Source organism: Leptosomus discolor, chromosome 12, assembly GCF_034619465.1.
Source record: "Leptosomus discolor isolate bLepDis1 chromosome 12, bLepDis1.hap2, whole genome shotgun sequence".
Lineage (NCBI taxonomy): Eukaryota > Metazoa > Chordata > Aves > Leptosomiformes > Leptosomidae > Leptosomus > Leptosomus discolor.
Window position 1 is genome coordinate 8,570,736 of NC_141402.1, and position 12,884 is coordinate 8,583,619.

A 12,884-nucleotide genomic window follows, 5' to 3' on the forward strand; every position below is an offset into this window, starting at 1 on the left:
AACCTTATTCACTGGTCCTTCAGCTTCACCTTACAGGGTGACAACGACAGTCCAACATATGCGTAGAAGGGGAAGTTCACGTTAGTTGGCTAATATTCAAAAAAAAAAAAAAAAAAAAAGTATCCCATCCCAGAAATGGTTCCTTAAGAGCAGAGCGGATACTTTTTAACCTGCTCCACATCTGTGTTCTCATTTGGACCTTAGCTTCTGAAATCACATGCACTTGCATCAGAGGACTGTTAAAGGTATAGCATCTATACAAAGGCATAACACAAACAGTAATGACTTGTAGCCAACAGCAATTCAACTTTAAAACAAAATCATATCTCTACACCTCTTGAAAGAATTACCACTCCTATGACTAGAACTGAGGAAAGTTATTTTGCCCCTCTTCATTTTATCTCTTTAGTTTGACTTGTGGAGTTATTCATCAAACTGTATACAGTGGCATATCTGATTTACAATGTGAAAGGTATATGGTAAAAATCATCTTATTCAACAGAAAGTACACCATTTTAAACTGTCCAATCACTTCCCAGAGCTGCTCAGTCATATGGTAACTGTCATGGGCTAGATGAACAGCAGGAATTAATAAATTCATGTTCCAGGTCTGTACAATTTGTGGTTTATCTGTTGCGATATAAAAAGGTTTTCCATAGCAGTCAGATCAGATCAGTGAAAACAGGTAAGAGAAGCCAGAGCTGCAGAAAGTGTTCTGAAAGACAGGTGAGACATGGTTTCATCTTCATATCAGAGAAATGTCATAAAGCCTCCACCACACTTGGATGAGGCATTGCTATAAACTAAGAATCAGAATGGGGAAAGGGTAAACAAAACATTGATTGTGCTCTCTGGTGTGACAAGCACATTACTCCCTGTAGGAATATGCCACAGATTCCATGACAACAATAAGAACTAAGACATTTATAACTTTGAAAGCAAGTCTCTGTCTTAATGCCACAGTTTGCATTCATGAGCCAAGGACAATTTCAAAAGTTTTGCAAGAAAGTACCTCAGCTGTTTAAGGGATTAGCTGTGCTTTTATTCATGTATGACATGCAATTTGACAATGTATTTGAAAATTGACATTTTCCAGGATGGTAACTGCCAGCAGTGCTGGGTGCTTTAAGCAATGGTGAATCTGAAGTCTACAGTGCAGGAAGACTGATCACTTTTGAAGTGCTTGTTGTGGAACAGGGGAACATAATTACCTAAAACTATGATCCATAAAATTAAAACAATCATAATCTGTGCCCCTTCCCTTCAAGCACTGCACATTTAATTAAAAAAAAGTAGCTTGGTGGGCCTTCCATCTCTCACCTCTGTATGGCCTGCAGACAGCATGTGTGTTTTGACTTCAGCATCATACCCATACATCATAAAGGAAGGATTTTCTTGGATATATACATATTGATTCAAAGAATGAAACTAATGTCTTAGAGTTTAATGAGCTGAAAGTTCCACTGAGGTTATCAGTCCTGCTGCAATATCCATTTTATCCTAAATAAGCAACTCACTGTCTCTCAGAATTAAATCTTTCTATCCAGATTTAGAGCTGTTGCATATCTCTCAAAATCCAAGCATGATTTGAATGCTGTCTGTCCTGAAACTGTAGTGACATAAAGAAACATTGATAATCAGTACACCAGGCATTTTCACATATTCTTCCCAATGCCTTTTCTTTGCCCAGCCAAACACCGTATTTTTCCTGACACAATGACACAATTTCCAAAAGCAAGATCCCATTACCTGCCCTTTACTTTGAGCACAGCCACTTGGTCCCATCATCTTCTCTGTGTAAGCTTCAGTATCCACGCGGCTGAGAGGTGAGCTCAAGCCAATTAAACATCCCAGTTTCTCTACTTATTTTTCAGATTGTTGATTACTCTGCACAGCTGCTATATATAGCACAAAGAAAGCAACAGAATTAAGTTGTCCAGGCTAAATTCTCCTTTCAGCAACAGCCCAGAGAAGTTACATTGAAGAGATGGGTCACCACTGCCTAAATATTTCATTAGAGCAAATAACATATTGTTATAGGTCAGTTTATACTTCAGTTTATGAGTTCCCACCTGTGGAAATGGTACCTCCAGTAATGTAAGGAAAAAAAAAGATTGTTTGAATAGCAAAATAAATGGCAAAAGATGCAGCTCATACACGTCTTCACACAACACGGTCTTTGACAATTTCACTGCTGCTGTGGTTGCAAATGCACACCAGAACCTGGCAGATTTTTAACAATCAATAGAATAGGGTTTCTTATGTTTGATCTTCAGCGAAAAGGAACAATTATATAATTCACTGCACAGTGCACAGAGAGTCAGTTTAGGGCAGACAGTACCAGAGCAGCTCAGTGAAGAGGCAGAACAGAAAAGGGTTTAAAAACCTCTCTCTCTAAAGATGCATTTTGATGTACTGAAATGAGACACATTCAGAATTCATAATCATAGAATAGTTTGGGCTGGAAGGGACCTTTAAAGGTCATCTAGTCCAATCCCCCTGCAATAAGCAGGGAAACCTTCAACTAGATCAGGTTGCTCAGAGCCCCATCCAACCTGACCTTGAACACTTCCAGGGATGGGGCATCTACCACCACCTCTCTGGGCAGCCTGTTCCAATGTTTCACCATGCTCATCATAAAAAAAATCCATCCTTTTATCTAGTCTGAATCTACCCTCTTCTAGTTTAAAAACCACTATCCCTTCTGCTATCACTACAGGCCCTACTAAAAAGTCTGTCCCCATCTTTTTTATAAGCCTTCATTAAGTATTAAAAGGCCACAGTAAGGTCTCCCCAGACCCTTCTCTTCTCCAGGCTAAATAACCCAAATTCTCTCAGCCTTTCCTCCTAGGAGAGGTGTTCCATCCCTTTGATCATTTTTGTGGCCCTCCTGTGGACCTTCTCCAACAAGTCCACACCTTTCCTGTGCTGAGGACTCCAGAGCTGGATGCAGTATTCCAGGTGGGGTCTCACCAGAGCAGAGGAGAGGGGCAGAAACACCTCCCTTGACCTGCTGGTCACGCTTCTTTTGATGCAGCCCAGGACACAGTTGGCTTTGTGGGCTGTGAGCACACATTGCTGGCTCATGTCCAGCTTTTCATCCACCAGTACCCCTAAGTCCTTCTTGGCAGGGCTGCTCTCAATCCCTTCATCCCCCAGCCTGCCTTGATACCAGGGATTACCCTGACCCAGGTGCAGAACCTTGCACTTGGCCTTGTTGAACCTCATGACATTCACACGGGTCCACTTCTTGAGCTTGTCCAGGTCCCTCTGAATGGCATCCCATCCCTCATGCGTGTCAACTGCACCACTCAGCTTGAAGTCCTCTGCCAATTTGCTGAGGGTGCACTCGATCCCACTGTCTATGTCATTGATGAAGATATTAAACAGTACTGGTCCCAGTATGGATCCCTGGGGGACACTACTTGTCACCAAGGTCCATCCAGATATGATCGCTGCTCTCCGGATGTGACCAACCAATTCCTCATCCACTGAACAGTCCACCCATCAAATCCATCTCTCCAATTTAGAGAGAAGGATGTTGTTGTGGACTGTGTCAAAAGCTTTACAGCAGTCCAGATAGATGACAACCATAGCTCTTCCCAAGCTTTAGAATAAATACTTTAGAATAAATACTTTAGAACGTTATCACACAGTACAGATTGTTCATAGATGGCTACTGAAAGTTAGACACTTTTATTTATGCTTCTGATCTTCAAAAGTGCTGAGAATCTTACCGCTATCCCAGAAAGTTTTTCTCTAAATAGGGTCTACAAGACTGTATTGGATATGGAAGTCGAGCAAGGCTCATTAACAAGTACAGTAGTACAAAGCACTACTTTATTGCACCCAGACTTGAGTAATTTTCCCTTTTGAGGCGTTTTTCTTCTCTTCCATCTTGCCTCATTCATCGGTAGATACACAATATATTTTGAACAACCTAGAATTTGTCAGAATCTGCTTTCATAATCCAAAGAACAAACAGACACCATTCCAATGTTTTGAATGGCTGCCTAGGTAAGGAAATGGCAGTTGCTAAGCTCAGGGCTCCAAGCAGTCTCATGTGCTTTATAACCTACAGTACTGACACAATCCAATCTACCAGCAGACCAAGAGAGACATTCCTGCTTGCTCTCTGCAATATCCTAATTGCACCACTGAAAATAGATTTGTCTAAAGCAGAACATCAGGGGAATGCCACAGGAAAATATTAGAGAAGTGAATTATGTGTCAAATGTAAATAAAGGACCAACAACTAAGTCTCTCATTGCAATCACAGGAAAATAATTATGCATATTACATTCATTTGTTCACTTCAGTGTTACTGCAGAGGTTATACAAAAGTTCATAATAATTTCATTTAAATCCTATGTAGGCATGAAAGGATTCATCCTGACATTATGACACGTGATGAAACATAACATTAACATAAACTATTTATACGAGAAACCCTCCTGACAGAGTACATGCTTCTTCATTTTGTTTTTTCATTCTCTCTTTCCAAGGTGCTCAGCCAGGTCTCCCATCAATTACACCCATGCAAAAGAAGAATAGCTTCAATAAAGCTTGCATAAATTCACCATTCTAAGGGGCAATATGTAATAGTAAGCTGATCTTGACAAAACCAGTAATTGTCTGAGGAAAAGACTACTAGTTTTGGAAGAGATAGCACAGGATATATGATTCTTCCTACTTGACTATGCAAAATTACTTGTGTTAACAGAAGGAATCTGGCTGTGTTTGTTCAGTTTAAGTTTCCTTTGCTGTATCTGTACTGTCCACTGTTAGAAAACAAGCTCCCACAAGAACTTTCCTTTCCCACAGACACCCCTCTGCTCCACCTCAGACCCTGGCACTATTGTTCTGCAACTTGTAACTAGAGCTTGGAAGTCTCCTGCACAGTATAGTGAACTCTAACTACTTGATTCAGAAAAAAAAAAGTCTACCACTACTTAAACCAATGTTCATACTGTAGAGCAACTTAAACACCACAGACAAAATTCTTCTAAAAAGAATTGCCTTGCCACTTCTATTCCAGAAGGAAGCATACAGTCACGGAAAGACAAGCAAATCCCAGAGTACCATGGTAAGACAACTTAAACAGTAGTAAAAATATCTGTGTAACTCCCAAGAATATTTGGTTTGATTTCTCCCCTTTTGGGAATTAGAATTTTAAAAGCCTAACATGGCCTTTTAAAAAAAATGTCTTTTACCTCAAACTATAGCGCAGCTATTTTGTTAAACAGCAATGCAAAACCAAAGCAAGTTAAATATTGGATTAGCAGGTGACAGCTCTTCAAAAATATTCTCGTTAAAGTTGCTGGGATCACCAGAAACAGGTTTTATGTTTTAAAAATTAAGATACAGGGAAAGCTTCCTCCCTCTTGCCATTATCTTGACGACTTGTTAATAGTGTTGTGGGTGGCAGTGTGTTGGCAAAGCAAATGCCAGCAAACTGCCTCCCCTCACACAAGTGATTGATTTATCAGTTTAATATAGCTGTAAATCAAGAAAAATGTTCCTCAAGCCTAAACAGTGAACTACAAGCAAATAATAAGCAACAAGATCTGATGCAGAATTGAAAATATAAGTACTTGTGAAACACGGCATATGTTACATTTTCCTATCAGCAGCCCACGGAACATCTGAACACTATCATTTCTCGCTATATGACACAGTCTTTGAATTCTTGCGACAGAGCCTTATAACATTAATGTTGGGTGCCCTTGCTTTCGTCTGTAGGGAGCATCCACATGGTTTTTATTACATTATGCTCAATTTAAAACTGAAAGAAGCCAGCACAAGGGAGCTAAAAAAAGTGCTACAATGCACTAAAGCAAGAAAGGATCCTCCAGCCATACAGCAAAACCAAAATTCTTTGCAATCACTTGGTGCTTCTGTATTTACCAAATTCAGAAAGCTACCAATGTCTATAATTAGTTTGTACAAGTGCTGGTAATGTGTATAATTCCTCTAAAATTCCCAAAAGATTCCTTAAGTACTTTTCTCCCTCCATCTCCAATACATCACTGTCATACTACCTGCCTTTTTTTTTTTTTTGCAAGACTGTTTCTGGCACATCATGCCATTTCTGTCTACCATTTCTCCTTCCTTCCCATCCTTGCAAATTTAACAGGACATTTGCTAGTTAACTCTTCTATACCGTGAAACAAAGAAAGGAACCTGGAAAAGAATAGATGTTATCTAGAAGCCTGCAGCAGACAATTGCCAGCTGCACATGGGCTTGAGCCTGCAAACATCTCTAAGATAGTAAAGCCTTTCAAATGATAAATTCAGTTCTCACTCATGATTAATCAGTTTGTAACACACAAACCAGTTTCTAAATAAAACCTCAAAACTTCAGCCATGACATAAGTATTTGAGATTCTGTTTTTAAGAGTTATTAGAATTGGACAATTGAAGGCATTTTGGAGATAGAAGGTGGGGAGAGTTGAACTTCAGATGAGCATTCTGTTTTAATTACCTGAAAATACTCAGATTGGGTTTGATGCATTTTTTCCTTCAGGTTTACTTACACATTGAAGCAAATATGGTTATTTTATTGCAAATAATACTAGGTTTTCCTTCAAGAAGGAGCAGGAGGGGGGTTAGATTTCAACACAAACATTGTTAAAAATACAAATTTATTTTTTGTGGTTGAAACTAATTCTGATGTGTAAAAAGTTTAGTCTTCAATTGAAAAGAAAAAGCATTTAGTTGAAAAATTTCCAACCATTTCCAAGTCTTAACAGAACTGGAACACCTGATCTCTATTCCATCTTTCACTAAATACTGGCAAACGCAGCAAGGGAAAGGCCAAATACTTGTAGAGATTCAGCAGTATCTCTGTAGGCCTTCAAATCATTTCCCAGGAGCTGTGGCTTTAGAAACAAGTCAGGCACATCTGCAACCTTGTCTGCAGCCCAGGGGAAATAAAAAGACACCAGTCATATGGGATTGGCCTCATAAAGTTGATCTTTTGTTCTTGTGGTTGCTTTTGTTTTTAAAGCAGTGATTGTTCTCACTGTATCCGTTGTAATAGTCAAGAACACACTACACTATGGCCTTTGTCTGATCTCCTGCTGAAAGGCAAGAGCAAGGAAACAGAAAAAAGCAGGCAAGAGTAATGAGGGAAAAGCAGCTTCACCCCACCAGCACATCACATCCAACAGCTTGTATAATTCTGCAATGCCTTTTAAATATCGACCTTCATCACCTTTTGCATACCCTCTGACTTCTTGAAAGTCTTTAATATTCTCAACTTTATCAAGTGCAATCTTTTTGCTCTCAACTCTATCCCTTCCTACCACAATTTGTAGGAATTTTTTACACAACAATTAATTACAAGTCTGAGCTCTGTACTTACCAGAAATATAAGTCAAATAATACTGATCTGCTTCACTACCAAACAAAACCCCAAAATCCCCCAAATGCAAGAGCTTCCAAAGTCCTTACTATGGAAAAGTAAAAGCAATTCTACATTCAATTTCAAGACTACTAAAATGCTTCTTTCTTCTTCTGATAGTCTAGGAGCATATGCATGTGCAATGTCTGTCTATTGGATTCAACGCACTAAATGTTTAACATGCATTCAATATTACTGAAGAAGCAAACACTGAACTCTGGCACTTGATGACTTCACCTCAGTATTTTTCTTGTCTTGCCTTTCTCTGTTAGAACTAAATCAATAGGCTATACCCTCAGCCTTTCATTTCTAGAAAATAATCAGATTAAAATTAGGTTTTATATAGCGGAGATAAATAAGATCAACCTTAGTGAGAAGACTACATGCAATGAAATTAAACTCGTTTACTTGCTTCAGTCTTTTGAAGTATTGTAGCAGCAAGTTTTAAAGTACTGATACAGCAAATGATCTACCAAGCAGAGAGCCCAGACAAAAGTTATGTGTGCCCTAGCTTTGCAACGATACAATCTGTGTATGCCTGATAGCCTTGTCTGCTGCTAACTCATAGGACCACATGCTATGTGGAAGCAGTATTTCAATAGAGCTAGTATTAAATTCTCTAGTTTCTCAGAATTTCGTCTCAGGAGCACATTAAAAAGTAATTAGTCAATGAACTTCAAAGAAAAGAGAAATTCAGTTCATTCTAGAATCCTATTTACCACAAGTTTAGCAGTTTTTCAGAAAAATGTCATTCTTGTGAAGCAACTTACACACTGGCAAGGCCATGACAAACTTAGAATCTCATTTCAGCTTGAAAAAATCAAACTTACTGAGCCAAGTCAATAAATAATGCTGTTCAGTATGGTCAATAAATAACCAATTTAGCTCCTTTTCAAATCCATTTACAAGTGATCATGCAGATATTAAGCAGTTTTATAACTGATACCTAATGGCTACATAATAATACATTTATTAGAGTTAATAATTCCTGTTATGCTAGTAAATGGACTAGCATGGTTCATCACCATTCCTAACAGTCTCTTTATGAACTAAAAGGGAGGCTGTCAGGGAGTGATTGGTATACCACATGAACAAGGCTTCTTTAATGCACTGTTTCTCATTTCTGGAGAATAATGTTTAAACACAGATGTCATGAGCCTGTCATGTCACATTATGACAGATTAATTCTCTCAAGTTTTGTCTGAAGAGTGTGGTGACTGCAGCAGACTGGATCATGGAGAAAACTAGAAATCTTAAAAAAAAAGTACAAAAATAAGGTATTATCCATACATATTATTCATCTTGAGAACTCTGTCTGACATTGCATTTCCCATAGAAATGTGCAGTTAGTTTTCATCTATCAATTAAAGCTTTCAGGTCCGCCACACACACTTGATAGCCTTCAAGCAATTTGTTTTGCAGTTAAGAGTTGGGTAAGAATTTGTTTCTATTCCAAATGAGCTGCTTAAGACAGAAACCGAGCAGGAGAAAAGTGATTCTGAAACCACCTGTGTGTTCCTCAGGCTGTGGGTGAGGCTGTGTTTGCTCCTAGACCCTAGTACAGGCTTAGCTAGCCCTAGCTTACACTTTGTTTCTCAGAACCCCTTTCCAGGCCCTGAGAAACAGCTGCAGCACACTGCAGCACAGTATACTTCACCTACATCCCCATCTCACCCTTGGGCTATGACTTTTCTTATACTGCCGTATGTTCCTCATGTCAGGACTAGAAGTAGGGCTGGCCTGAGCCATTACATGAATTACCCTCTCCAGTCTTCGAAAAACAGCCATGGACAAGGATATTTATTAAGCTGTTTCCTCTCACTAAAATCCCAGAGCTGGGGATTTTGCGTGCAAGTCCTTTGATTTAATTTCTAGAGAATGCTCCTTGGCATTGGTTATGTCAAGATCCCATTTTTCCCCTACTGCTTGCTAAAACTTCTTAAAAAATGCTTTAAAACAGTGGAAAATACTTTAAAAAGTGGAAAAAAGAGCATTTTAAAAACAAAATTCACAAGTTTGTGGCCATTTAACTAATATATTGACTGTAAGGAATATAGATGGGAAGATTTATTTTTGTCTGCTATCCTCTATTGTTTTAGCTATTTGCATCCCAAGCAGAAGCCTCTAACAGCCCTTCATGTCATCAGTGCAGAACATCACCAATATCCTGGACATAGGCCCATCTAGCAAAGAGTGCCCACTCTGCTGTGAGCAAATAAAGTGACTCACCATCCTCTGACGCCCCTCTGGTGACTGTGAAGGGAATTATATTTTTTACTGACAAGGCATATAAAAGATATGAGAAAGAAACAATACTGCATCAGTGTCAACAGCCACAGAAATGAGTTGCTTAATCTGCCAGTAGCCTGCAGTAGAGAATGCCACTGAAAGCTTACCTTCATAATATTGCATTTGCAGGCAGAGCCTTGTCAGTCAACAGTCTCATTTATGGTTTCATACCTCTAATCTATCACTGAATAAAAGTTTTATTAAAAGTAACTGACAATATCATTCCCTTCCTTGTCACCATCTTAGCCTGAATCCCTGTCTGTTATGGATACACTGCAATCATCTTACTTGGGATAGCATTTTCTAAGGATAAAAATCTGTACCAGTGCTGCCCACACTCCTCTTTCTCCTGCTTCACCTGAGTAACCATTCATAAGAACAACAGCAGTAAGCCAAAATGTAGACTTCAAGGCCTGGTCATCCCTTGCTTGAACAAGTCCCTGTGAGGGGCTATAGCCTGGAGGTCAAGAACAGGCTTTCACCGCCCCTGCTCCAGGCCGTACTCTGACAGGGACTGCTCCTCTCACTCAGCACGACCAGGGCAGCCATGGGACTGGCTGGCAGCACACAGCCTGGGCTCCCTGGCAATTGCCCAGATGGATTTTGGTATGGGGCTGGCCTATCTCTTCCCATCCTCATTGCTCTGAGTCACAAACCTGAACAAAGACTAAGAAATTCAGTGGAAAGAGATGTCCTTGATGTTCCTTTCGGTCTTGGGAAGGCAAGTAGGAGGAAAGGTTCCCTGTTCCTCCTTCTTTTCCAGCTGAAATGTAGATGGGATTTTGGCTTCATAATCTTTGCCAGTCAATGTCATTACCACAGATCAGCAAAGCAGCTTTCCTAGGACAGGACATGGTTTTGCACTCACTACTCCAGCTAACCTGATTTTGAGCTGAGTGCTGCTAAGCTGAACTGGTCTTGGTGGAAGTTCTGCCTGAGTGAAGAATGTTGTCTAAGCTGAAGTTGAATGAGCCCTTCTTTTACATATCCTATTTCTCTGAAGCTACCTTTTAATTAACAGTGATTAAAATATCAGAAGCATTTAAATAAAAAATAGTTATATCAGCAAAGCACTAATAAACATAGAAAACAGCTAAATGAGGAAGAATACGAGCCGCATGACAGAGAAGGTCCTCACCATGTCCAAAATTTCTGAGATGTGATATTAAGATGGTGACTTGTGACTACCATGTATTTTAAATAAGAGACTCCCTTTTTGTTTTAAAGAACAATGCTTCTTAAAGATCATTCCAGAATCCCTCGCCAGAAATGTGTTTCTTATGAGCTGAATTAATTTTTGCTGACTTTAACAAATAGTCATCAGTCACCCAAAACATGTCCCCCAGAGAATCAAGAAGCCAGCAAAATTTCACATAGCTCTAGAATTTATGTGCTTAAAATATGCATTAAGTATTTCAAATCCATTCTAGGATGTTTTAGACCATAAGGTCTGCTTTCAGCTATTGCAGATCATTGGCTCTTCTTTACAAGAAACATTGTTTTACAGGTTTATAACTCAGCTATAAAAATGTGCTCCAGGCTAAAGCTCAGTATGAAAAGGTCTCAGCTAAAGGGTAATTTTTTTCATTGCAACATTTTTCTACTGTGTTTAGCTATTTATGATTACAAGTGTCTTAAAAAAAAAAAAACCAACTTGTAAAAGACAGCTAATCCAAATTAAAAAAAAAAAACAACCAAAAAAAAATTATAAAAAACCCCCCAAACCAAAAAACCCTCAAAAAAACACCACTCCCCCCTGCCCCCCCCCCCCCCCCCCCCCCAAATGTTGGAACTATGAGTTTTACATGGTCAAGGTTTAAGATTTTTCAATATAATGTATTGGAAGATATTTTCAAAACAGCTGTAACTTGCTGTGCAGTTCAGACCACACTAAAGGATGTAACGTAATTAATGTATTCCCATTACATACTGGGAGATCTGCAACAGAGTGCTCCATCAGCACACCTCTACATATTGACAATTTGGAGTTCTTCAAGGCCTGGAAAAAAAACAGCTAAAGTTGTTTGGTCTGCTCATTTCAGCCAATGCAAATTTTAGAGGTTATTTGATCTTAATATACAAATACATACCCAGGGTGAATAGGCCAAGCCCAAGAATCTAGTTCAAAGAGGTATGCCAAGTACCAAGAGGTACGCTCAGAGACAAGGCCAGGCATACTTAGACTGCAGTTAAAACACAAGGTTAACTGACTGTCGGACTAACTTCCTTGTGATTTTCTTGCAAGTCAATTTCATTCATCATACACAGGTGACCCAAAGCTTTTACAGAAGTTTAATACCCTACAGAGAATATATTTCAAGATCTCTGGGCAAAGACCTGGTATGGAGAGAAAGAGAAACAACTTTTAGAAAAGTTCTTTGTAAGCAGACCTACGTTCAGAATGAAACCATAAAATATTTCATTTGAATCAGAAACTAAACTCTTGAGATTCAATCTAATACTGCGTGTAAAGCCCCATCTTTGTAAACATACGTGATTTTTCCATCTCATAGGCATAGAGATTGTAATACTGTATCTAAGTTTGGAAACACTTGATCATTTCTCCTCTTTCAATGCCAATGGAAATAATGGAAGTTAATACCAGGTGCACTCTCACTTTTAGAAACATTTCCCTAAATATAACTGGGAAGAAGACAAGGAAGTCGGACTGAAATATCTGCAACCCTCCCAGTAAGCATCGCTTGGGCAAGCTCAGAACTAATTTAACATTTTCAGAAGCAGAAAACATTCAGCTCAGTCAGTGAAGTCAGGTTTAGGGCGGGCAAAGTTCAGCAACTTGAGCTCAATCTTATGTTCAACTATGTGGCTCATAACAGCTAAATAGGTATCAATGTCTATAGGAAAAAATAGGAATTATTAGTATTAAGTGATATGAAACTCCTGTAAAAAGACAGGTTTGAGGTTTGTTTGTTTGTTTTTTCCTAACAAGTGCAGAAAGGATATTGTTGGGAAAAGTAGACATGCTTTTTCCCCAATCTTATCCAGAGTGACAGGAACTACTGTATTTTGTTAGGTTACTGGACAAGTTGAATCTCTACTGTTGGTTGGAGGGTACTACACAGTAAGTATACTCCATGGAGAACTTATGCCTCAGAGATCCACAGCACATACTGTGATTATAATACCATGTCCATATTCATTTACGTGTGAAATCTTTTGGGCTTACTGT